Source organism: Tachypleus tridentatus, unplaced genomic scaffold, assembly GCF_004210375.1.
Source record: "Tachypleus tridentatus isolate NWPU-2018 unplaced genomic scaffold, ASM421037v1 Hic_cluster_2, whole genome shotgun sequence".
NCBI lineage: Eukaryota > Metazoa > Arthropoda > Merostomata > Xiphosura > Limulidae > Tachypleus > Tachypleus tridentatus.
The window spans coordinates 35,962,155-35,988,692 of record NW_027467782.1 but is presented as its reverse complement, the minus strand read 5'-3'; the positions used below and the strand labels follow the sequence as shown (position 1 = coordinate 35,988,692).

Here is a 26,538-nt window from a genome sequence, read left to right as displayed (position 1 = left end):
TTCCACCAACACAATAGGTTGTTGCTTTAGCTTCCACCTTATTAATATCTATTTATTTTCTCTTTCCAGTATCATGACTTGTGTCACAACCAAGAACTGGTTATAACACAAATCATACAGGAATAACTTTAGCAACCAAATGTTTATTTATAAAGATACAAATGCATGTAATGTTCTAAATGTGTTTTTAACACATTCATAAAAAGTACCAATTACATAAATTTAAATGTTGGACGTCTATAAAAATTGGTTTAGATTCATTTTATCACTTTATGTATGAGAAGAGGGTAGAGAAAAAGGCAGATAAGCATTGTTCATTTTACTAGCCTTAATATGAGCACTAAAAACAGATATCAAAGTTTGTCTTAGAAAAGTGAAATAAATAAGCTATTATACTAAACATATTTTTTACATTGTTTATACATTTCTTCAGTTATTTCTAGTCAAAAGTAAATATAACAACAAAACCTATCTAAATAATATATTAATTTATCACAGAAATAAAACAACAGGAATAAAATATTAAAATGTGAAAATTCAATTTATTTGGATCTACTACCTTCAAAGCATTTCTCTCTACTTGTAGATCAAATGCTTGAATTAATTGGTGCCATCTTTCTTTCCAACCATTATACTGAGCAAAGACATAAATATCTTTCATGACAGATTTAACTTCTTGTCACACAAGACTTGTGAAAAAAAATTCTTAGCTGCATCTCAACACTTCATTTCATTTCCGTTCTGATCTGTCACAGTGCAGTTGAAATATAGCCATGAAGTCCAGAGAAAGATGTACAATGCTCTACAAAAGAAAGGACCAAGAGTCGTTTCGAGATGGAACGTCTAGGAAGGGGTTTTCTTTGCCATTTCTTAGAATACCAGTTAAAAAAACACTGAGAAGACACAGTTTAGGTCCCAAAAGTATAATGGGTATGTCAAGTAGGCACCTAACAATGGCCACCAGAAGGAGCCTTGTTCTCGTCCAATGTTTCCAACAGGATGAATACCTGAAGAAAAAAGTATATGCACACTCAAGTCATGTTCTTTACAAAAGAACAGCTATTTCAGAACTTCCTCTAACATCACTTTTTTTAAAAACAAAATACACAAATAACATAACAATGAATGAAATGGACATCTCAGACTGACTATATTGTAAGATAAACATAACAAAAACACTTCAACAGCATTAAAATAAAAGATGATCTATAAATAAAATTATTATTCAGCGAATGGTTAATTGGACTGCACTCTACCAAACTGCATTAAGTGTTGAATATGCACTGTGTATCCTGTTACACTTTATAACATATCAACATATTAAGAAAACAAATCAATTTTAAGACTTTTTTGTTTATTTTTAAAACCAAAACTCAGTAAATAAAAATAATGTAAATAATAAATTACTAATTATATTCAAGCTAAAGAATATACTGCACCTTTCATCAACTAAATTATGGTGAAAAGTAAATCTTTATCTTTGTATATTTCAAACACAAACTGATATAAAAGCATGAAACAATGTTTGGAAAGATTCAACAGTTAGATATAATTAGAACAGGAGGTAAAAAAAAATTAATTTTACAGTAAGTTTGCAAAGCAGAAGGTACTGATAAATAGTTTATAATAATTGGGATCTTTTAAAAGCCTGTTTTGAAACCTTTTCAATGGGTATATTTACAGTAACTGTGCACTGTAGTAACTTTCCATGTCTGATGATGATACTAAAACGTAGGAATTGTTGAGATTTTGTTTTCAAACTTATAAGAACATGGACAATCTTAGTGAGTGGATAATAACTCGAGTAATATAAAGTTGGGTGTGAAACTCTGGAAAGAACTTGTATTTTGGGTGAGAGGAACATAAAGGCATTGTATAGAAATAAAATAAATTAGATGTGATAAGTAAGTAAACAGACTTCTCAAATTTATCTGTAGAAATTCTGAAAAAGGTATGCTGTATGTGCACTCTTTCATCAAACATTAAGAACCTGCTAAAGTCCTGATTAGATCAACCACACATTGGAGCATATTTAAGCAGTGAAATACAGTCTGAAGTACAAACTTAGAGTTAAATAACAGGGTAATAAATAAAAGACTCTAACAACTCCTATTTTAGTTAGACCTGGTAGTTAGGGTATCCAACTTACAATCTGAGAGTTGAAAGTTCAACTTCCCATAAATGAACATGTTTGACCTACACAGCTGCCAACTTGCTTGCAAATATGCTGGCCGACCCAAAACTAGTTCAGATTATGAACATAAAAAAAAAAGAATAACGATTACTTTAGCCATAAACTAAGGCATGTACATATTTTCATAAACTAGTTCTTTATGGATTTCAAACACACAATATATAACTTTTTTAGCATTTCAAATGATTATATAATAAACTTTTATATATATGTAGATTTGTATATGATTTATTTCATCTATGACCACATGTGTGCTTGTTTGTGATAAACTGTAACATGCACGTGAGTTATACTTATTAACAAAAATACCAATCAATAGATAAAGTCAATTACATCAATCAACAGAATTTGCAATCTGAAGCAAATCACAACAAATACCAAGCAGACAGCTTAAATATTTAAAGATATGACTGTTCTATATAATTCATACATTTATATTTAAATAACAGACAAACTTTTGGTTTCACATATACTTTTTCTGAATATGTGCATGTATATAAGTGAGAAACAATACCTAAAGTGTATAATCAACATATATGTACGAAGCTTCCTATGATCTCATGAAAACCACTCACATTTCACAGGATGATATCTGGTTGTTTTCCATTTGTTATCAACTTACACCTGCAACTTTCTCACATTACTAACTCATATTCAATACAGATGCACAAGTTAAATCTGATAAATTATCTAAACATTCGACTGAAAGAAGTCTGTTGTCTCCAGTGTACTGAAAACAAATACTTCTCTGAAGTTACACATCCTGGAATTAAGTTTCTTTTAAATGTTCTAACCATTATTTGTTCTTCATCATTCTAAATGATTATTTGATATTTTCCATCTGTATTTATGCAGAAATATTTTTTACTAAATAGTTTATGTCCAAAATTCAAAATAACATAATGCAAATATGCAAATACAACATAAGTTGTAGCTGCACTCTGTCTACAATGTATGATACAGATGTGTGTGTGTGTGCACTTGTACATACACATGCACATATTCACAACAATGTGACACCTGTATTTTAATAGTTTAAACTGGAAAATAATTACTTAATCCCATGCACAAGGGTGTGGGTCAAAGTACAAAATCCACGACCTTTTGCAGAGCATAACCCAAGACAGTATATGTTTCTGATATTAAAGTTATTAACTATTTGTTTTACCCTACACTGCTGATTTAATACTTCTTTGTAGAAGGTGGATAACTAGCAAGTACAACATACAAGAATACTGAATAAATCCTAAAAATATGTATTTCATAAGTTTTGTAGGTTAAAATAATTCAATAACAAGACGACATGCTTATCAGAGACATCATTATTACTTACAAAAATCCAACTTATCGATTCAGACTAACATCCTCAGTTAAGATGCATCTTGACATCTGATTTTATGCAAACAACAGACTTTTGTATTTCACTGAAAGCTTGCAACATTTCAAATAGATGCACACAATAAATATAGGTTTATGCTCAATATTTCTTCCCCAATATGGGGTTGTTCCAACAGACCAAGCCTGTGCACAATGGATTAAAGAAAAGTAAAATGACAGACGATCGTGTAAAGTTTGGAGTGGCTTGTAGAAAGTCAGTTAATACACTTAGACTACATATAAAACTAAAAGCACCAGTGGTATGTAATGTTTTATAAAGTCATTACAGTTTTAACAGAATCCCAATCAACAACACATCCTGCTTCCTTGAGTTACTATTTCAGAACAATTTCCAAAATTAAATACACTAAAAACAGTCTGTTCATCCTTCAGTAATAATAATAATATAGCAAAACGTAACCAAGTACTTTAGAGGTACTTTTTAAAATAAATACTCTACATAGATATTAAACATTTACAAACTGTCTTTACCTACTTCGAAATGAAACACCAATAACAAAGGGAGGACAGTACTGATAATCCAAATATATCCTTTATTTTCTCAATACTAAAAACATATATCTAAATCTTGATACCACTTACTGTTTACTCATTCAAATTGTCTTTTTTGAACTTATAAAACACTACACACAAATTTGTGAAAAACCTGTCATTTATGGTACAGTTCTGAATACAAAGAAAGAAAGAAAGGTATTTTCTGCAACATTTATAGTAAACACCTAGGCTGGAGTCCTATAATGTTTAGGCATAGTCATAACAAATTCAGAACTACTAACCAAGTGGAAGAAAACTAGTCAACACCAGAATCACTTAATAATATGCTACTTGTAACCAAATATCAGGTATAAGATTCACCACACAGCTGAAAGTATGTTCAGTAGCATAAGCTATTTTCAGACTACACTTTATACCATACACTGTAACAGAATGTAAAAATTAATAATTTGGTGGTAAAAATAACAAGACTGAATAATTAATACTAGTTGAAGCACCAGAGCCAAACAATATTTATCCGTGTTTTAAGAGTCAAAGATCAGACACATGTGAACAGAAAATTGCCAGATGACTTATCAATGATGTAACTTCTATTTTAAAGGGAATAAAATAGTTACTCTAGAAATTGCAGACCAGTTAATATTTGTTACATTAGTATGTGAAGAATTCTAAACACATCTAATGAAATAAACTTGGCAAAAATTCTAATGAAATACAACATATCTAGGTTATCTTGGAGATTTGGTTAGTGTAGCATAAATAAGAAAGGCCTTCAATGGTTTTACTGTCTTGAAATGTTTACATGTTTTACAGTAATTCCTGTACATTGAATCCAAATATGATAACCATTTATCACCATCACACATAGATTTTCCACAACATGTCATATATACTTCAACACAAGTGATTCATTAAAATAATGACAACCAATATTGACCAAGTAGTCTTATCAATCTTTCTAGAACCCACAAGAAACACATAATAAAACACATAAATGTTCACTTTAGTAAATGTAATAATAATTTCATCTAAATTAGTTTTTTCTACTCCATAATTTGTAAGACATCCTTATGTAATAGAAAAAAATATATATATATATATTATTTTTGAAATTTGCATATATGAATTATGGCAAATCTATAAATAAAACCAAAACTTTTATGAAGTTCAAATTCATAAGCCTGTGAAATCAGTTAGAAACATTAGAATTTCCCTCTTTTCAACTACACTATGTAACCAAATTTTACCTTTTCTTCTTCCTGGGCAGAAAATGTTATTTCCCAATGGCTCATGCCTAAAGTAAATGGAAATGACCTATTTTTCTCTTCAAACTGCTTTTGTGACCTGGGAGTGTATAACCAAAACATAATGGAAGACTGTATTTGGGGCCTAATACTTGAAAGTGATTTACATTACAGTCACAAATCTAAAAGAAAACTACTCACTTCTTAACTTTTGTGTATAACTTTACTGTAGATACATGTGAATCTTTATACATATGTTGCTTTATTCAGACCTTATGTAAATAAAAATGTGCAAATTTGCCCATTTTTACATAGAAAATAGGTTAGTTTCTAAATTCATTATCCAGATCACAAAAGCAAAGTTTGAAGGGAATAATGACCATTTTCTGTACTTTTACAACATAAGTCATTAAGAAATAGCATATGCTATCCAGGAACAAAATTTGTGTTGCATAGTGTTATCCAAATAATCAAAATATCATCATAATTTAGTATTACCATTGTGAGTTAAATTCAAGGTTGCTCAGCTGAACTAATTAGTATTGTGACATACGAAAAGAATCAACTGATAAAAAGTGTAGTATTTCTCATTATTTTATTTTTTATTATTAAGTATTATTTTTTGAAGATTTTATTGTAAAGGTTGTGGACTGAGAGCTCTTTATTTCAAAAACTAATTGGGCTGGAATTTGCTAATCGATTAATAGTCATACCTCATATCCTTAATAGATAACATTCAACCAAATGATTATTCTCATAAGATACATAAAAAACAAACAAAAATACTTATGATATTAAATGTTGGATTTTGACACCTGTGGTGGGCACAGAAAAGGTAGCCCATAACATGGCTTTGCATTTAACCATTACTATTTCTTACCACTGCTCCCTCTTGTGTATACTAACAACAACATCACTAGGCTCTTCCAAACCTTACTGTTGTATATACTAGCAACAACATCTAGTGTATTAAGTATATATGTAACTACAGCTGATATAAAATAGTATAAAACTGAATTTTATTAAGCACAACTTTTTCCTTTGTTTTAGAGGACCAGTAATTTGTATAATACAATCACATTCACTTCTAATACATTCCACATGTGTATATGTGTGTGTGTGTGTGTGTATTATTACTATTTACAAATAAATCTTTAAATTTCACTTACTTTTCTTAAAACACAGAACAGTTACAGTGATTTATGACCTACACTATCTATTTTTTAACTTTTCCTGTATATAAAACTACACTATCAGTATTAGCTAACAATAAGTAGTAAGTGTGTTAAATTAACAAATCTAACATTTATTGCTGAATGAATTTAGTAAAGCTATTTTATGATATCTTTTTATCATGTAGTCGGTTTATTATAGATTAACCTTCTGGTAACAGGCATATGAAACTGTAATAATGAAATAAAACCTACTCAGAGTAACTGAAAAAACCTAATTACAGTTCTCACAGTGAGTGTTAGTTAAACTTAAAATGGTAAACTGACTCTGGTTCTGAGTCTTGTTCTCAGATTTTACTCATTATTCATATCACATCACAATTAGTAGTAAGTATAAATACCTACTGGAAATACTGTTTAATAAAAGATATAATCTGACAACCCCACATATCCAACCACAATATGGATTTGTTTAGGTGTTTCAGTACTGGTTTAAAAATACTGTTATTGTTACATAATGTAATTAATTACTTTTAATTTTGTAATGTTAATAAAACGACACACATGTAAGGGCTCATTACATGAACCTTACCTAACAATGAAAATTAGAATGAGTAATTTGAAATGTGAAAGAAACTAAAGAACAACTAAAAGTAACATAAATGGACATAAACATTTATAAGAAAATGTTTACAACTACAGAAATTAACACTATCAGAAGTCAACATATACTGCAAAGTTGTGTACGGAATTGTGAAGTAATTATTACACATCTCTATCAGCAACAAGTTATGAAAATGTTAACACAACGTGAACTTGTTTTTCTTACCATCCTGAGAGCTTTCTGACATTTAAGCAACCAACAATGGATGTATAACATCTTTATAATATTAAATCTACACAGTTCATACACTTACTCGTAGAGTACCAAGAAAGATACCATCAAACACTCTGTATGCTTCCTAGAGATGTACAGCTGAGGACTAAACAATAAAAAACAATTAACGTATACAGTCACAAATACAATAACTTCTTTCGAAGACTCTCTCATTAATGTTTAATCTTCTTAAAATGTATCCTCCATTATGGCTAAAATAATTAATATTTGTTATCTTAACATTTTAGACACAGTAACACCCCTTATAAACATAACCTTTCATGACTAAATCATTTCTAAATTGCAAGCATACACACTTATATATGTGTGTGTGTATATATATATATATATATATATATATATATATTATTTTATCAACTAAAATTAAAATATTAATTAATGACATACAGTATTAAATCAATATAATAATTAATAACAAACAATATTAAATCAATCATAAATTAATAATAAACAGTGATTAAATCAAAATATTAATTAATAACAAACGGTATCAAATGAAACATTAATTAATAAACACAGTTTTAAATCAAAATATTAATTAATAACATAAATTATTAATAACAAACAGTATTAAATTAAAATATTAATTAATGACACAGTATTACATGTAAGTCACATATACTATTCAAAGGAAGAAACGCAAAAGGCAAAATTTGAGACATATTGTTAACAAGTTCATTCCGGGTAGTTCTGTATGGCATGTGTGAAACTTTGCACATTCACTGCTAAACATCCAAAGTCTGCAAAGGCGTAGTCCACGCTCACTAGTTGAAGTTTATCGTCACTCAATGTCAATAACGAGTATGCCCCCGTAAGCATCAATAACTGCTTGGCATCTCCTGCCCATAGAAGCAATGAGATGACGAATCACATCCTGTGGAATGGCTGTCCACTCAGCCTGCAAAGCTGCTGCAAGCTGAGGTAGAGTCAAAAAAAAAAAAAAACAAATAAAAATGTGAGAAATGTTCTACTTCTAATCCACTGTAGACATATTATGTGAAATAAGTTAGCTGTTTAATATTATTTAAGTTTTACAAAGACAAGGGAGTAAATATGACACAAGTGCTATCAGATAGTGACACTATACAGGCTATTATCTATGATAGTAAATAATGTTTCATGCTGGTGAGGTGGAATCTATTGTATTTGTGTGTCATTACGCAACACTAAGAATGTTTATCTCTTCACAAACGTTTTTTACTACCCCAATCTATTTTATCAAATGTTTTTCAATTACGACCTGATGAATTTTGATATCGTACAAACGATATTACCGACATTCGCATACACAGGAGGAGTTCTAAAGAGGTCAAGGTGATATTGTTTTCTTTTATTGGAAACATATGGTAGAGTTTCAATGAAAAAAAGATTTAAAAATAAATCACTACAAATCTCATTGTTGTGTGGTGTCACAAAATCGTCCAAGAAAATGTGATATATTTTTATTAGTTTCCTTTTAAGATTTACTTCTTACTGTTTAATTGTTTGTGAATATTTGGTAAATCCAGCTTCCCCTAACCCCTATATCATGTAGATTTATATTTCAACATTGCCGTTAATATACGTGTTATTCATTACGTTAACAAACAGTAGCTTGACAGGGACTTGTAAAGTAGGGGGATGAGAAGTTATATATCCGATTAAATTTTAAAATAATGTGAGAAAATATTTTATACTAAAATCATAAATCATTAAATAGTTGTTGTTTTGCTACACATATAATTATAGCATAATATTTCATTATACAATGTTCTCTAATTCCTATAAAATACACATAATCACAATAATCGCTGAATGTGAAGGGAGAAGATTAAACAGTTTCTTTAATTCCCCAAGAATTATATCAGTTTTGTAGTCACATAAAGGTACTCATTCTTCTATTTTCATCAGAATATCAATTTTCTTATTTTATCCTTGTGTTAGTGCAACGAAAATATTTTATGTAAAATAAGTCACCCTTATTATATTTCATTGTTCACACGCTAGTTGCTCTATAATTATATTTATTTAGCAGAACCAACATTACAACCACCATTAGACAAATTAAGGTGTTTTGGTGTGAGTTTCAGGCTCTAGAAGTAAAGATTCGTTTGAATAAATGTTTAGAAATAAACGTTTAATAAACACACTTATAGAGAATCATTATAGCCATTCCAAGAAAAATGTTCAAATATCTTATTTTACGTAAGTGAAAATAATTAAGCTAAAAGTTTACTTAAAACTAATATTAATGAGAAAATTCATTCGTCAACTTTTGAGTAAATACGACGTTAAGATTATACAGTTGGTAAAGGTTCCAGATCTTGTTCTTCTACAGTAGAACCGACTTTTTTCTTGTCAATTCTTTTAACTCCACCTCTAGATCTGTGTACTCTGTATAAAAACAAATCATAAGAACGTATTCGAAATATAAAATATCCTGATAAACGAACAACACAAGGTCATTTGTATTTGTTTACAAATTACACTAAAGACTTTCTGACATACATGTGTTAAACTACTGAGTCACTTTTATGAAATACCCGAGAAAGAATGAACATTATTATTCTACGAAATCTAACTCAGTCTATCTGTTAACTGTTTCCAAGTTATTAATATATTATACTTTTTTTTTACAAATTTCTCTAATTCATGTTTTTGTATTTTGGACAACCAAAAGGATGAACGAAAGTTGTTTTTGTATTTCGCTTGTGAGAACCCTAATGGTGCACATAATTTGAAGTCTACTGAGGTATCAATAAAAACTGTTTATGCTGGGATACAAAATGTTGAAAATTACATGGTTGTATCCTTAGTTAATGAATTACTGCATTTAAAAAAGGAAAGATTCTTTTGGGCTTCCATGTATTTCACATTATAAAATGATATTTTCTGTTTAAATTAAATCATTTTATTTAAAGCATAATCTGATAAATCATAATAATCAATGCTTTCCTTGATACGAAGAATCCAACTGTTGAAAAAATAAATTCTAAAAATTATTGGAGAAAAAAGAAATACAAATGAGACTCAATTATTTGAGTAATGTAATATGCATAGCCTTAAGTTTCGATTGAACAAGATTTAAATATGAGTTTATGATATATTTCTCAACAGTGTTCAATTTTCAGTTATGTTATTCGTCTTGTATTTTACAATAGAAGACTGAACCAGAAAATATTACCAGATAGACGATGTGAGGTGCACAAATCGTTGTTACACAGACAATGGTGGCACTAGTTTCCATTCCATGAGCTCTAAGAGGGATTGGGTAGAGTTCTGCTGTCTGCTGATACACGGCAACAAAGGCCTCAATACAACCAAATTTACCCACGATGGCCAGAGCTGTTGTAGTGACAGGCAACTCTATAATGAAAACAGAATTGTAACTTTTATTTGAAATATATAAAAACTGATGCATAAACAAAGTTTATTCATATTTTGATGGAATAAACTGTGCACTTTCAAATGAAATGATATTCCCAAATCTTAAAAACTGTGAAGATTAACTGACCTTCGTTATTTAATAAAGAACTTAAACAATAATGCTTGTGTTCGTTTTTGTTTTGTTTAACCCACCAGATATTTGGAGTTCTGTGAACTGTTTACCTTTAATTAATGATTTTGACGAAATTACTTTAATGCTAGGAATTCAAGCACCCTCGTTGAGTTATAAGCAATACCAATTAACATTAAGAGATTGGAATTATTGAATAGCAATTCTTTTTCGTATTAAGTTTAAGCCATATGTTAAGATCTATGAACATGTGTAAAAAGTTAAACTGTTTATACTAACAAACGTTTATCAGTGGAGGAACCGAAACACTTATATATATATATACATAAAACTCAAAATCTCTTTGTTTTTGTTGGCTTGTTTATGTGCTGCGTTCAATGTTGAGGTGACACTTCCATCACCTGAAAGTGTACTAAACGACAATATTTTTTTGACATACGCATCTATCGTTTTATATCTGAACCGATAATTCTATCAATAATATACGCATGTTTAAATGGTTCAATTTAGTTATAGATTATTAACTATACCTCTACTACATCATATATTTAATCTCGCACACAAAAGACAATCTAAATATTCTCCCTCAGGGTTTATTTTTCATTGCCAGTGAAAGAAAAGAAAACCAAAAACATCATTCATAAGGAAGCCCTGATTTAAAAAGTGTTCTTAGGTTATTTTCAAGAATCAAACCTAAGTTTTTCTTTAAAATATTTGCAAAATATATTTCTGTCTATCAAAGTGTTCAATGGGACGCAGATACTACAAGGTTTTTCAAAAACCCGAAGAAAACGGGATAAAGCTGCAAGTTTAAGTGCAATGAAGAGTTTATTATGAAAAGAAAACGAAACAAGCTGTTAAGGGAATGATGTGTATGTTTGAAGTATTTATGTTTCCTGTTCATAATTAGTACGTCATAAATAATTGTGTAGAAGAAACTCGTTTGTTTTGGAATTTCGCACAAAGCAACTCGAGGGCTATCTGTGCTAGCCCTTCCTAATTTAGCAGTGTAAGACTAGAGGGAAGGCAGCTAGTCATCACCACCCACCGCCAACTCTTGGGCTACTCTTTTACCAACGAATAGTGGGATTGACCGTCACATTATAACGCCCCCATGGCTGGGAGGGCGAGCATGTTTTGGCGCGACTCGGGGGCGAACCAGCGACCCTCAGATTACGAAGCGCACGCTTTAACGTGCTAGGCCATGCCAGGCCAGAAGAAACTCACTCTTACATTATTATTAAAATGTCTTCTCTGTTTATATTACACTAAACTTTTAACATAAGTGATGTTAATTTTTCGCAAAACGTACTTTATGTACATTTTAAGCATAAATGTGATTAGTTGCTGTTAAATTGTTTCTTTGTTTAGTAATTCTTGTAAATCAACATAAGGTACTCCTTGGAATTATTCAAAAAATTAATTCAAATAATTTTTTTATTAAGAAATTAACAATATATATTTCTAAAACATTTAGAAGTACACATTTTCTGTACTTTGATGTTCATGTGTTCACACAAAATGCTTACCATTACAAACTACCATAGTTCGCTTAGCTGAGCCAACATCTACTGTAGGCTGATTTTAGATATCATAGATTCTATAATAAACTAAGTTTTAATTGCATACGGCCCGGCATGGTCAGGTGGGTTAAGGCGTTTGACTCGTAATCCGAGGCTTAGCAGATTGTGACATGCAAGTACAAATTATGTGAACAGAGAATATCATTGTTTAATGTGTTTCTTTACTGTTCTGTCTTGTGACTGAAGTTTAAAGATGTACTTGTAAATAATATAAATATACATGTGTAATGTAGTACAACTGAAATGTGATTCTCTAAAACAGAACAAATGAAAATCAGTTGCATTTATTAAAGGCCAGTTTTATACTAGTTTGTATCAGCTGTGGTTACATGTGACTAAATGATTTGTGTATTAAAAAAATGTTGCATTGTTAAGTAATCAACTTTTGTATTATCTTACTTTAGAAGTTTAAAGCTGTTGAATGCCTGCAAGTATAATTAACTAAAATACGTTACCATTTGTTACATTGACTTACTGTATCATATTTATTTTAGTTTCTAGGACTCAACAAAAACCTAGATTAGAAAAGTTTACTTACCACACAGTTTGTCATTAAGGCTTGTTTGACTGTGTTTGTGTCATCAGTAGCAGTAGTACAAGACATACTCAAGTTGAAGGGTTAGTATGAGCTGATACTTTGTGTTAAGTATGTACAGTGGGACGAGGTAACTTTCATTGTGACTTAACACTATGATATATACATATGTTTTCTTAGGTTCATCTTGTATAAAAATGTTTTCTCCTGCTCTAGCAATAATGACTCTTATTTCTTATAAATAATTTGTAGCTTGGTATTTCAAAACTTTTCTCATGAAGATTGTTAATATCCAACTAAGTCTCAGTGATTCTGATAGTATTAAAATTTTCAGTTTTCAGATAAGCCAGTGACTCTGTGTTTTGTTGTCTCCTGTGCAATCGGATGATTACTGTTACTTTCATCTGATTACCGGAGTTAATCTTGTGCAAGTTGTTGTGAAATAAAACCAAGATACCTGAGCATCAAGAACGTTTTATGTTAAAGATCAAAAGTCACCATTCATAGCTGAGAACACGGATAAAGAATAAGTAAAGTCTCTGAAGAGACTGTTTCTGCATTTCCAGTAATGTAGTTGGATTACTTTATGAACAATTTGCACTAAAAACTTTGAAACTCAGGTTTGTATTACTGCTGTTCACTTTCAAAAGGGAATGTTTTTCATATTTTTGTTTTATGTTGCAACAGTTAGTTTATAAGAAAATAAAAAATGGATGCTATTCTTCTCAGTTTTTAGTAGTTTAACTGAGAAATGAACAACTTAAAAAGATTTAAAACGCTAGAAACTGGGTTTCAAAACCCGTGGTAAACAGAGTACAGATAGCCTATTGTTTAGCTTTGTGTTTAATTTAAAACAGTATCTTTAACTGATATTTTAATTTAAATATTGTTACAATGTTTATACATTTATAACTACTCAATTATAATTTATATGTATCACGAAACATCTGTTAGCAGTCTTATTATGGTTGATATCATAGAAATTACTAAGACTTGTATTGTCAAAAGAAATTGCAAAACTTCGTATAAATTTTATTTGCTTTTACCTAAATTTCAAGTTGAAATCTTAGGCAAGTGTTGTTATCGTTTATTAAATCTAAATTAGTTGGTACTGCATTTTTTTTTAATTTCGCGCAAAGCTACTCGAGGGCTATCTGCGCTAGCCGTCCCTAATTTAGCAGTGCAAGACTAGAGAGAAGGCAGCTAGTCATCACCACCCACCGCCAACTCTTGGGCTTCTCTTTACCAACGAATAGTGGGATTGACCGTGACGTTATAACGCCCCACGGCTCAAAGGGCGAGCATTAATGTGTGAACGGGATTCGAACCCGCGACCCTCAGAACTGCATGACATAAAAATTAGTCTACGAAACTAAACGTGGTTCTACTTTTACATTAATATGTTCAAAACAAGCTTATAAAAGAGCGAGAGGATAACCAGTTATTTGGTACTCAAATCTCAATGAACAAGATATTAATAGTGAGAGAACGCAAATAAAATACGGTGGCAAATTAGTGCTAACCAACATCCAGTTTGAAGACGCGGGAATTTACACATGCAAAAATCGTGAAGGTCATTACTAATATGATGTCAGAGGTAAATTCAAAGTTTTTTTTTAGACCATATTTTCATTTATTAAATGATACCAATTTTAGAGAAATAATATCTAAATGGAAAATCGTCAATCTTGTTTTTAATTTTCTTTCAGCCATAACCTTTTTGTTTGATATTTCACTCACCATGTGTATTGATTATAAAAATAATTACCTTGGTGTACATAAGATTACACCATGTAACAAAATTTTTACCTTTTCTTGTTCCTGGACACAAAATGCTATTTCCTAATTGCTTATGCCTAAAGTAAATGGAAAAGACCTATTCTTCTCTTTAAACTTTGCTTTTGTGACCTGGGAGCGTATAACGAAAACATAACGGGAGAATATATTTGGGGCTAATACGTGAAAGGGATTTACATTACAGCCGCAAATCTCAAAAAGTATTTCTAAACATTTTTGCATAACTTTAGTATAAATACATGTAAATCTCGATTCATGTGTTGTTTCATTCAAACCTTATGTAAGTGAAAATGTGCAAATTTGCTCGTTTCAACATGTGTATTGACTACAAAATTATTTATATTGCCCATGTATATGTAAGATTATAATGACAATAGTATCACTTTTAACTTAATTATTTCACAATAAGACTTCATATCAATGTGTCATGTTTTAGTAAACAACCAAGCCGGATGTTCATACAAATAAAAAAGAAAATTAATTCTGTCATTAATTATCGTTTGTAAAACATTTGAAATATAGTTTAACTGCCACTAAAAATTCGATAACCAATATTTTATCAATCTTACTGTATGTTTGTAATATTTATTTGTATTCATTGGTTAGAGCTATGGAATTTCTGATTTTTCTCTCACAGAGCTTGGTAGTTAACGAAGTTAAAAGTAAACAAGATACTCTCTGATACAGTAGTTTCAAAACTGTTAATACCACTGCCGTTCTATTCCTTTTTTCTTCTAGCTTAGCTTTCCCCTTGCTAGTACAGTGGTAAGTCTACGGATTTACAACACTAAAATTAAAGGTTCGAATCCCCTCGGGGAGCTCAGCAAATAGCCCGACGTGGCTTTGCTAATAGAAAACACACAAACGTAAACAATTTAGCTCTACATTTATTTTTACGTATACAAAATAGATATTTTCGTTCTAAACTTCGTTCTTACCATAAACGGATGTTTCTTTAATAGTATAAAGTTTTGATGGGGAGTGCAGAGGTTAGTGAAGCCTAATAATTATGTTTAACGTCACATTTGCTCGCAAATATTTCTGCCTCATTTTTTTCAATATGTTCATTACTGATTTTAAGTCAGTGATGAGCGAAAATCTCGTTATAGGAGATTTCTTTAATGCTAGAACCCGTTAGTCGGTCTCATCTATAGCAATAAAAAATATTTTTTCTTTATGTAAAATATGTACAGGATGGGTAGAAAATGTTTAAGTTGGCGAATCAATGATATTACACGATGATTTAATGTTTAAACTGGGATAAATGTGACTGAATAATTTCTTTGGTTAAAAGAAATTTTAATTAAAACTTCATTTATTAAAACTGGTGTTTTCTTTTAATTTGATTCTCTTATTCTTGTTATTCAGTGTTTTCAAATGACTCGCATATACGTTGTTTTTACACATTCTTTATGAATACATTTAAATCCATGTCTTTAGTTTAAGTAGAGTACATATTTACAGAGAAAAATAGAAACATTTTGTGTTACATGTTGTTTTGAGTTTCGGCCTTGTTTCTCTGACGTAAAATACGTGGAAGTTGCCATAAAGTATTTTATAAATGACATTAGTATTGTATTTGCTTTATTTTTTACAAGAATTTAAGTATTTTGTTTATTGTATTTGGGGTTATTGACTGGATGAGTATCGCGTTATTAACTGAGGTTTCTCTGTATCACCGTTATCTCAAATATCTTTCCTAATCGCTTTATAACCGAGAAACGTCGAATTATATATGAATTATCTAATAAAAAGTTTTAAATTACCCATTGTAGAACGTCTCCAAAATTTATTAGCTTCAAGTGAGTTTCAGTAATATAAATGCATGAAATAAATTATTACAATGATGTTAAAAGTACTTACAAGTAATTATTACTTCAGAGATAACATGAAATCAGTTTTTCTTAATTTTAATGATAGGAAATGTCGATGTTGAAGTGTGGGATGAATTAGTATTGGTAAACATATCTACATATAATTACTTTAAATGTTACCATCAATACTACACTCTTTGTTCGTCCATATACTGATCCATCTAATCAGGACTCCAGTAATGGGTGATATTGCCCAACCCAAGTTGCAGATGTTGATATTGACAGCTATAATATACTATTGGAAGATAATTTTTATTTGCAAAAACGGCTCGTTTGTGTTGAGAAAATATTTTACATAGAAGAGCGAACAACGTTTCGACCTTCTTCGGTCATCGTCAGGTTCACAAAGAAAGAGGTAACTGACTGGAAGCTGACCACATGTTTGGATTAGGGTCTCGGATATAGAGTTCTAAGGCTAACTTGCAGGCTTCAGTAGTTGGAACTTCTGTAAAGAGGGATATAACATCGAAACTGGCCATTAAGGCTTTATGATTAAGTTGATTTAGATAAGACTTGAAATTAAAAGAGTCTTTGATGAATGAGCTGGCTGATGTTACATATTTGGAGAATGCCCATGCTATATATTTACCAAGATTGTAATTAAACGATTCATATGTTGGCATTATTGGTCGTAATAGACAATCTGATTTATGAGGTTTGGGGATGCCGTATATTTGCGGTGTGCGTGAGTCGGTTTCACGTAGGTAGGAATAAAGTGTTTGTGAAATTGTGTTGGCTTTTTTCATTTGTAGTAGTAATTTGTTCAGTTGCGTCTCGTGTGTCTTTGTTGGATTTGTGTGTATTGGTTTAAATTTGTTCGTGTCTGATAGGATGTTATTCATTTTTGTATGTATTCATTCGTGTTCATTATTACTATAGCGTTACCTTTATCTGTTTTTTTAGAATTTTTATGTTTCTGCCTTGTTTTAGGTTTTTAATGGAATTAATGTCTCTTTTTGTAAGGTTGTTTTTTAGTTTTGTGAAATTATGTTGATGGTTTTGTGAGAAAATTCTTTGAAAAAGTCGTTTAAGATGTTGTTTTTAGGTGTTTCTGGAAAATATAAATTTGTAATTTTACCTGGGATGTTTGGCTGTTGGATGTCAATAAAATTATCTAAGTTGTCTTCTTTCTGTTGGTTGTTTTTGGTTTTTCCCTTGTTTTTGTTTTCTGTAGAAAGTATCACAAGTCTCCAGGCTAGGTCTTCTAAACATGTTTTGATTTCTATGGTTGGAATGTACCTAGGTGCTATTGCGAAGTTGAGTCCTTTGTTAAGTAGTTGTTTCTCGTCTGTGTTTAATTGACGGTCGGATCTGTTAATTATGAGGTTAGCCAACGGTTTGTCGTTTTGGTGTCTTTTCTGTTGTTTACATCTTAGTTTTTTTTAGTTTTTGTTGTGGCAGATCTTTTTGTCTCTGTCTTTCTTAGTATTGATTTGATTTATGTTTCGTTGTATAGGTCCGTAAATCTCTGGTTTAATGCAGCATGCCAGTTGATGGTCTCGGTTCATTTTTGGTTTTTGTAAGTCATGTAGTTCTTTGTATTTTGTGTTCAACATGGCTTTAAGTAGTTTTTCTGTAAATTTTGGATAATGTTTGTGTATTTATTTGTGTATTTATGTATCTCATTGTTCTGATTGTATTTATTCCTCTCATTGATTAAGTGTTTTGCAAGGGAAACACCAAGGGAAATCAAATGTACCTAAAGATATAACTAATATAAAAAAAAAAAAGATCGTGTTTCCAAGTCTGTGTGATTAGTTTCATTTGTTAACTCCATTAGGAAGTACATAAAGAAACAAAAGTCTACTGTTAAGAAACTGTTTTGAAGCTCAACACGTTTTAATTTTCTCACGAAAGGAACATTTATGTTGTTATTTTACAGAGTGAGTCATAATTTATATTATAACTAGTGCGTCGTGCTCATTGTGAAAATACTTAAAATTCAAACGGTGACACAAAACGTGCTAAAAATATTAACGCTCTGTTGTTTTCTCCAGTGTATGTTCCAGCCGAGAATCTCAACTGTACTCGAGGATACCGAAAAGATGCTTCCAAACCTACAGTTGTAAGATATCCTTGGTGGATAGAAGAGCTAACACTAATTTCGATTTGTCTTATTGCTTTGTGGTAAGTTACATGCTGTCTTCCAGTTCTTGATAATTAAAGTATGTGGAACAGGGGTAAGAGAACATCTGACTTCAATCCCAAATTATCTTTTAATTGAATAGTAGGGTTGGATATTTGAAAATGTCAAGTGTGTTCAGTGCCCCTTTGGAAGTTAATGTGTGAAAACTCCAATATGAACCTGGTAAAGCTGAATATGTTTAATTGACCTTACAAATGAGGTCAAAATAACTTTTCAATTTTTGTTAACACTTTTTACGAAACATATATGGTGATTCATCAAGTGTTTTTGTAGATCTGTTTGCTTACGAAAAAAACACAACAAAAAAGACAACTATTTGAAGTTAATCTTTAATAGTATTGTTTATATAGAAAAGTGGAAGAAAAAAGTCGCGTTTTTAATTCTCATTTATTTTTTATTTATTATTATTATTATTTTATTATTGTTTAGCGTTCTTTGTTACTTCTGCAACGTGAATGAAAAAGCCCGGGGCAAATTGAAAGACCTGAAAAACCGCGTCCTCGGTTCTTGTGGTGTTTCTGCCTATACAAAGCTAGAAGACCAGGCAGAAAATTATTCTTGGTCAGCTACAGTCAGTATACAATAAGCCTCGGCAGCTATAATTGTGATTAACGCTTGTTAACTGGAAAACTACAGAAGCTGACCAGGAACGTTTACAGATTTCGAACCTTAGAAACTGTTTAACTTCAGTAACTTTCGCACGTTAGAATTTCTAAAAGTACGTTAAATATTGTCACTGATGAAACATACGTGTGCTTCAAACTTCGAATCCCCGTCGCATCAAACACGCTCGCCCTTTCAGCTGTGGGGACGTTATGACGTGGCACACAGTCCCACTACTTATTGGTGAAAAGTAGTCCAAGAGTTGACGACGGGTGGTGATGACTATTTGCCTTCCTTCTCGTCTTACACTGCTAAATTAGGGACGGTTAGTGCAGATATCCCTGGTGTAGCTATGTGCAAAATTAAAAAAACCCAACAAAAACAACCAGCTTCAATCTCAGCTTGCCGTCAAGAGAAGTGTACAGGTGTATCAACAAAGAGTTTATTCGTTCTTTATGAACGTCGATAAAAGATTCAGTTCTAGACCAGATATAAAACTCAGTATTCTTTATAAGTTTGTAAACTATTGTATGTAAATCATCATTTGTAATTACTATTAATAATAACCGTGTAGTTTTGTGCGAAATTCAAAACAAACAATACATCATAATTTTGAAGAAATAGCCAACGGATAGTAATTATGCACGTGAAATCATGGTATATATAAGAAAAAAAAACTTCGTCTAACGGTGTTAACATAAACGTTTATACTGTATTTTGTTTACCATATATGGATTACAAATAATTTATTTTCATTTTCTAAATGAAATCTATAGTAGAAATATTTTTTCTCTATTCACTGTTCCACCTTCTAAGTTAACAAAAGTGTCATAGAACTATCTTGATTTATTTGTCCGAGCATCGATGCCAAGTATTTGTAATCGAACAGCTGCTTTGACCCCATTCCTGCACAGTTGACCAGAACATCAAACTGCTCAGCTTGCTGTAATTAAAAGTAATTAATTTCGTCAACTAGTAAAACATTATTCATCCATAAATGTACAGAGTTAAAAATAGCTTAGGATGATAATACAGTTAATCCTAGGATTAAAAACAACTCACCGAATTATCATGGTGACATTTAGAAGCTGAATATTGAGTAACATATCGTTGGTTGGTTGGTTTAATCCAACATTTGTCGCTTGTAAGGTGTCTTAATTATCTGCTGTTTAATCTCTATTCAGAGAAAGTTTCGCAACATCCGAGGCAGCATGGACAAGAAGGACTATCGCCTGATTTTCCTTTACAACTTGGACGAAAAGCTACTGAAACTACATAGGAGCATCAATCAGACATTCAGCCATGGATCTGTTACTAAATGCACAATTCGGCATTGGTTCCAAAGGCTTCGACACGGAGATAAAAGTCTTGAAGACCACGAAGGTTGTGGAAGGAAGCCATTCTTAGATAAAAACACATTAAGGGAAGCAGTTGAGACAGACCCTTGCACAACAGTACGTGAGCTTGCAGAAAACCTAGACACAAGCAAATCAAACATTGTCAACTATCTTAGCACGATTGGAAAGACGAAATGTTGGATAAGTGGGTTACGCACAAACTAACTGAAAGCCAACAAAATCAGTATTATAATACCTGTTGAGAATGACGTTCCAAAAATTGAACGAATTGGTAATTGAGGTTCTGCCTCATCCACCTTATTCCCCAGACCTTCACCTTACAGAATTTAATTTCTTCAAGCACTTTGACAATTTTTGAACAATAAATGCTTTAAAAACGAAACAGCTGCAGAAGAAGCTTTCAGGAAGTTCATTGGCCATAGAGACTCTGAATTGTACAACAGGGACATAAACAACATCGTTACACGTTGACAGAAATGTGTTGAAGCAAATCGCTGTCACTTTGATTAAAGCATGTTTTACAACAATGGTTTATACTTTTTCAAACTTCGCAATTTAAAAACGACATTTATTTCCGTACAACCAGATATAATACATTTATTCGTAGGATATAAAATACTAACAGTTATAATACAGTTATTCCTAGGCTGTAAAATACTTAATAGTTATTATAAGGTTCTTGTAAAATAAAAGATAAATAATGGCGACAATCATGATGTGCTAAAAACAAGTAGATCCAAGAAGTCTTAATAAAACTGGAATAGAAACCCTTATTACCCGAGCTCTTTTGAGAGATGGACCTTTCTTCTTCAGGGGCAATCTGGAATGCCCAGTATAATTGAACGAGCATTATATAAATATTTAGTTTAGTAACATAAATAGAAACATATTGGGTTACCAAGTTAAACACTGTTCAACGTTTCTGAATTAATCTAGATCCAGGAATCAGTGATCTCCATTAGTTTTATCTCTGTCAGAAAAATAATTTTATTCTTCACTTACTTTTTAATGAAATAATTCTTGTTTTTAAACTGATTTATATGAACATATCTTTATTAATCACTCTTCAGGTATTATCTATACTTGATTTATATAACATATCTTTATTAATCACTCTCCAGGTGTTATCTATACTTGATTTATATAACATATCTTTATTAATCACTCTCCAGGTGTTATCTATGCTTGATTTATATAAACATATCTTTATTAATCACTCTCCAGGTGTTATCTATACTTGATTTATATAACATATCTTTATTAATCACTCCAGGTGTTATCTATACTTTTTTTTACTTAAACACCTAAACACAGTTTATAACAACACACACATATTTTATCCAAAGTTAAAATACCACCAACATCTTTTCATATACTGATAAGACATCTGCCACATAGCACGGGAAATGAGACGCTTACAACACTACACAGTGAAATAAACACTTCCCGGAAAGTTCGATGACCTGTATGACGTTACTAAACTAAATCTTTATATATAACTCGTTCAATTATACAAGGCATTCCCAGATTACCCGAGAAGAAATAAGGTCCACCTCTCGTAAACGCTCGGGTTATAAAGGTTTCTATTTCAGTTTTACTGGCTATAATACGTTATCCCCATGATAAAAAAATAACTAATAGTTATAACACAGATATTCCTGAGATAAAATACAGTAAACTCTCGTTGTAACGAAGTCGTAGGGACCAAAGAGAATTGTTCATTACAAAAGAAGTTCGTTAAAAAGGACTTTTTTTCATTCACTAGCCAAGTCTGGTAATGGTAGGCCCTATAACTGACGGCTGGTGCAGTACCGGTAATTGGATTAAAGACTCAGAAGTCACACGTGTGTAAACACTTAAAACACATTTAATGAAATTCAAAAGGACAATTAACAGCACTTGTAAAAAAAGCATGTAAAAAAATAACATTCATAATATAGACATATGTAATTATAATGTACAGGATACAAACACCAGCAAGAACGTCTAACTGGAGTCACTTGAAATATGGCTCAATGCTTTTTTGCGAACTGCTGTCCCTCTGGCACTTGGTCACAAAACGCTCCATCATGTTTACTTGAGAGATAAGCTGTTCTGCGTTAGCCTGGTGTTCAAGATATCTCTGAAGTTGCAGGCACATCTCACGAACTGCAGAATGTGTTGGGATGGGGGGTTCCTCATTGTCGTCATCTTCACTTTCATTGTCATTTTCTGGTGTCTGTTTATTTTGCACCATGGCCACAATATCACTGTCTGTCAGGGGCGCGCTAGTGATCAGATCAGTATCAGCAGTCTCGTAGTCCTCTGCTGTGCCATTCACCGTAAACCCAGTGTCATTCAGCCGTGTCAAGAGCTGGTCCAATGGTATGTCATCCTCGGGGTCCTCACTGTTTTCTGCTGGCTCTGGAGAGGAGAAGCCACAAGTTCTGAAACAATTGGCTATGGTTGATTGCTTTACCAATGACCAGGCAGAGCGTAGCAGTCGCATGGCTTCAAGCACAGTCACAGTGAAAACACTTTATTGTCTATTGAATCAATAAGACGCTGTAGCAGTAGGGTGCGGTAATGATGTTTTAGATTGGCGATGATGCCTTGGTCCATGGGCTGTGTCTTGCTTGTGGTATTGGGAGGCAGGAACACCAGCTTGATGGCCTTAAGTCCAGTGGGGTTGGAGTGGGCGGGGCAGTTGTCAATTATCATAAGGACCTTTCTTTTCTGCAGCACAAACTTTCGGTCAAGTTCTCTCAGCCACTCGGTGAATATATCTGAAGTCATCCAAGCTCGCTTGTTGGCTTTGTATGGTGTTGGCAGGGTTTTGACGTCTTTGAAGCAACGCGGTTTTGCTGCCTTTCCTAAAAAAAAAGAAAGAAAATGTACATGGTTAATGTCTTGAAGTTAAAATGAAACATTTACATGTCAATAATCTGAAGAAAATCATAAAATAACAACTTCTATAGAAAACACAGGAAAATATTTTTACCTGCTTTTGACACTCACCTATGACAAGTAAAGGAAGCTTCTCGGTGCCGTCCATATTGGCGCATACCAAAACAGACAGCCGCTCCTTCGCTCGCTTCCCGCCGTGACAGGAGTCTCCCTTGATAACAAGAGACTTGTCTGGCAGAAGTTTAAAGAATAAGCCAGACTCATCTGCGTTGAAGACATCCCGTGGGCTGTAGTTTTCTAGCAGGCGTGGCAGTGTTGTTGATGTCCACTGGTTTGTTTGCTCTGGTTCTACACTACCAGACTCACCACAGATCGTACGAAATTGAATGTCGTGTCTTTTTTTTGAATCGGGTTAACCACCCATCACTCATGCAAAGTCAGTGATTCCCATTTGATCAGCAAGTTTTTTGCCTTTGCTTTGTACCACAGAAGCAATGCCGCTTCTAGGTCAGAATGTTTTGCAGTTCGCATGCGTTTTCTATTGGGACAAAAGTTGTCTCGAGAAGACAATATGGCCTCTTTATTTTTCAACCATGTTGACAAAGTGTTCAGAGGCACATAAAATGCTTTTGCTATTTCTGTTTTGTTTTAACTTTTTTTCAACTTCTATTGCTGCAATTTTAGTTTCTATCGATACAAGCTTGCGCTTCGCCATGATCAATGATTAATGATCTGTTTAAGTTGACTGTGATTAGCCTTTTATAGGCCGCAGCATGCAGGCTGCCCAGGCATAATCTACTCAAGCCATAATCTGAAAATGTTATATCTAAGCTAATTTTGCTGGGAGGGCGGGTGAGTTGGGGCGGGCAGGGGTTTAAAGTGTTATTGACCATAATTGTTGTAAAAACATTGCTAGGCTAATCTACTACCCCATCTGCAGTCCGCTATTTCTCAAGTGTAAGATTTTGATGGTGGCACCACACGTTGTTGCGCGGAGACTGACTAATTGCACTTGCTAGCGGCGTAGCGGGTGGTCGGCAGCGGTGACAATTAATTTAGGGAAGAAGAGAAAAATAAATATCTTCGTACCTGGTTCGATACAAAGGATGTAATATTGATGCTTTTCACACCCTAGGGACTATAATTATACATCGTTACAAGCCGACACTTCGATACATGCAGTTCGGTTCAAGGGGCTTTTGTTACTATGTATTTATATGGACAGTTGGCCGGACCAGTCAACAACGTCGATACAAGTGATATATTCGGTTCTAGCTACTTCGAAACAATAAGAGTTTACTGTAGTTAAAATACAGCAATTCCTCATATAAAAAATAATTATCTATTGTACAGTTATTGTTAGGATAAAAATAATTAATAGTTCTAATTTTGAAGAATGCCTTAAAGTATAATATGTAAAAGAATGGAACAGTTTTTAATAGTAACATTCATCTAATTAATGTGATTAATTATTCTGTTTTTGTAGCTTTTGTTTTAAGATTTAAAAAAAAATATTTTTCTCGTTCTTGCTGTAATGATAAGTCAGTGGTAATAATTCTAAATATTCTAAAGTGGATTGGGAGAGTGTTTATAATCTAGTTTTGTAGGTGTCTGCAACTTTCTAAAATACAATCTACTTCCATTTTCTATTATGAATTACAAGTCGAATAGCGATGATTGGCATTACACGTAAGTTACTTTAATTGATGTCTTCTAAAACATTTTCAGTTTTTTGCTTGAATTGGTAAGTATAACTGCACTCACCTGTGTGCTCGTTGATCATAGTGTTGTAATGTATTTCTATTTTCTGAGTGCTTCTGTTGAAGCCGTCTGGCGGTGGACAAATGCAATCAAGTTTGCAACTTACACGAGCTTAACGAATAGAAATACACTAAAATAACAATAAAAATGAAATTAAAAAACTTTAAAGAAATTATCCACAGGTACAGCTTAACGTAACCTTTAAAACCACAAAGCAAACTAAGATTCATATTTTCTCTTAAAGTTTTCCTCCAGAGAGAACTATTACTAATTTACACCAATAGATGACATTAAAGCATGAATATGTTATATTTCAATCAGTCGGATGATCCAGTTAAAAGCGGAGCCTATGTACAGTACTATCTCTATTGCATTGATAAAATCTCACGTGACACGCATATAACTAACTCTTCCTATTAGAACTCGCTTGCTATTTCGAATTCTACTCAACAATTGGTCAAGCTAATATTTTGAAATGCATACAAGCCAATTATAGTATTCCATAACAAGTAAACTAATTTTCTGGAATGGAAACAAGCCAATCATAACACCCACGGAAATATCAAACTAGTAACAATAAAAATAACTGCCACTAATAAACATCAAGTCAGATTGCTGATCCTCATGATTATTAATGATCTACAGAGAAATGTACAGTAATATTTCATGTATACATGGTTTCATAACATTGTGATCTGTATTATCTGAAGTATGAGTTTCGGTTTTATGTATTTTGTAGTTTGTGTTGTTCTTTACAATAGATATACTTTATCTGCAAAATAAATATTATATCGTCAAGCTAAAGTTATGTTATTGTATTACAAATTTTCTTAGCTGAGTACATTAAAAAGAGAAACTGACAACTAAAATTATTTTTTGATGTATGAGCCTACATAACTTCATCAACACACAAGATACTGTACAGTCAGTCACTTTGAATATAATAAACTTGTATTTTTAGATGGACCTTATAATATAAATTGAAAACGCTTCAAATAAAGAAAGTTAGTGTAAAATTCTTTGCTCATAAAAGGTATGTTGCCCGGTAAGCAATTATCAACAGAGTTTGTTTCCATGCAGAAAACGAAGCCTATGTTT

General features: G+C 32.0%; 3 long non-coding RNA genes across 7 annotated transcripts; 1 reads left to right on the top strand and 2 right to left on the bottom strand.

Annotated features, from left to right (window-relative positions):
* Positions 1-755: 755 nt before the first annotated feature.
* On the bottom strand, positions 756-8,206 carry LOC143242814 (uncharacterized). Of its 5 annotated transcripts, none has more exons than XR_013023264.1 (4): positions 8,007-8,206; positions 7,421-7,486; positions 2,150-2,242; positions 756-1,007 (listed from the first exon to the last, which is right to left on the bottom strand). It is a non-coding gene; the product is annotated as an uncharacterized LOC143242814 (long non-coding RNA). The 5 variants fall into 5 exon arrangements; XR_013023265.1 differs by having other exon boundaries at positions 8,024-8,206; XR_013023267.1 differs by lacking the exon at positions 2,150-2,242.
* A 1,436-nt stretch (positions 8,207-9,642) lies between these two features.
* Positions 9,643-13,257, bottom strand: LOC143243373 (uncharacterized). Its single transcript, XR_013024373.1, has 3 exons — positions 13,019-13,257; positions 10,565-10,746; positions 9,643-9,774 (listed from the first exon to the last, which is right to left on the bottom strand). It is a non-coding gene; the product is annotated as an uncharacterized LOC143243373 (long non-coding RNA).
* Positions 13,258-13,385: 128 nt separating this feature from the next.
* LOC143242511 (uncharacterized) lies at positions 13,386-19,378 on the top strand. Its single transcript, XR_013022840.1, has 3 exons — positions 13,386-13,635; positions 18,684-18,813; positions 19,262-19,378. It is a non-coding gene; the product is annotated as an uncharacterized LOC143242511 (long non-coding RNA).
* The last annotated feature ends 7,160 nt before the right edge of the window (positions 19,379-26,538 follow it).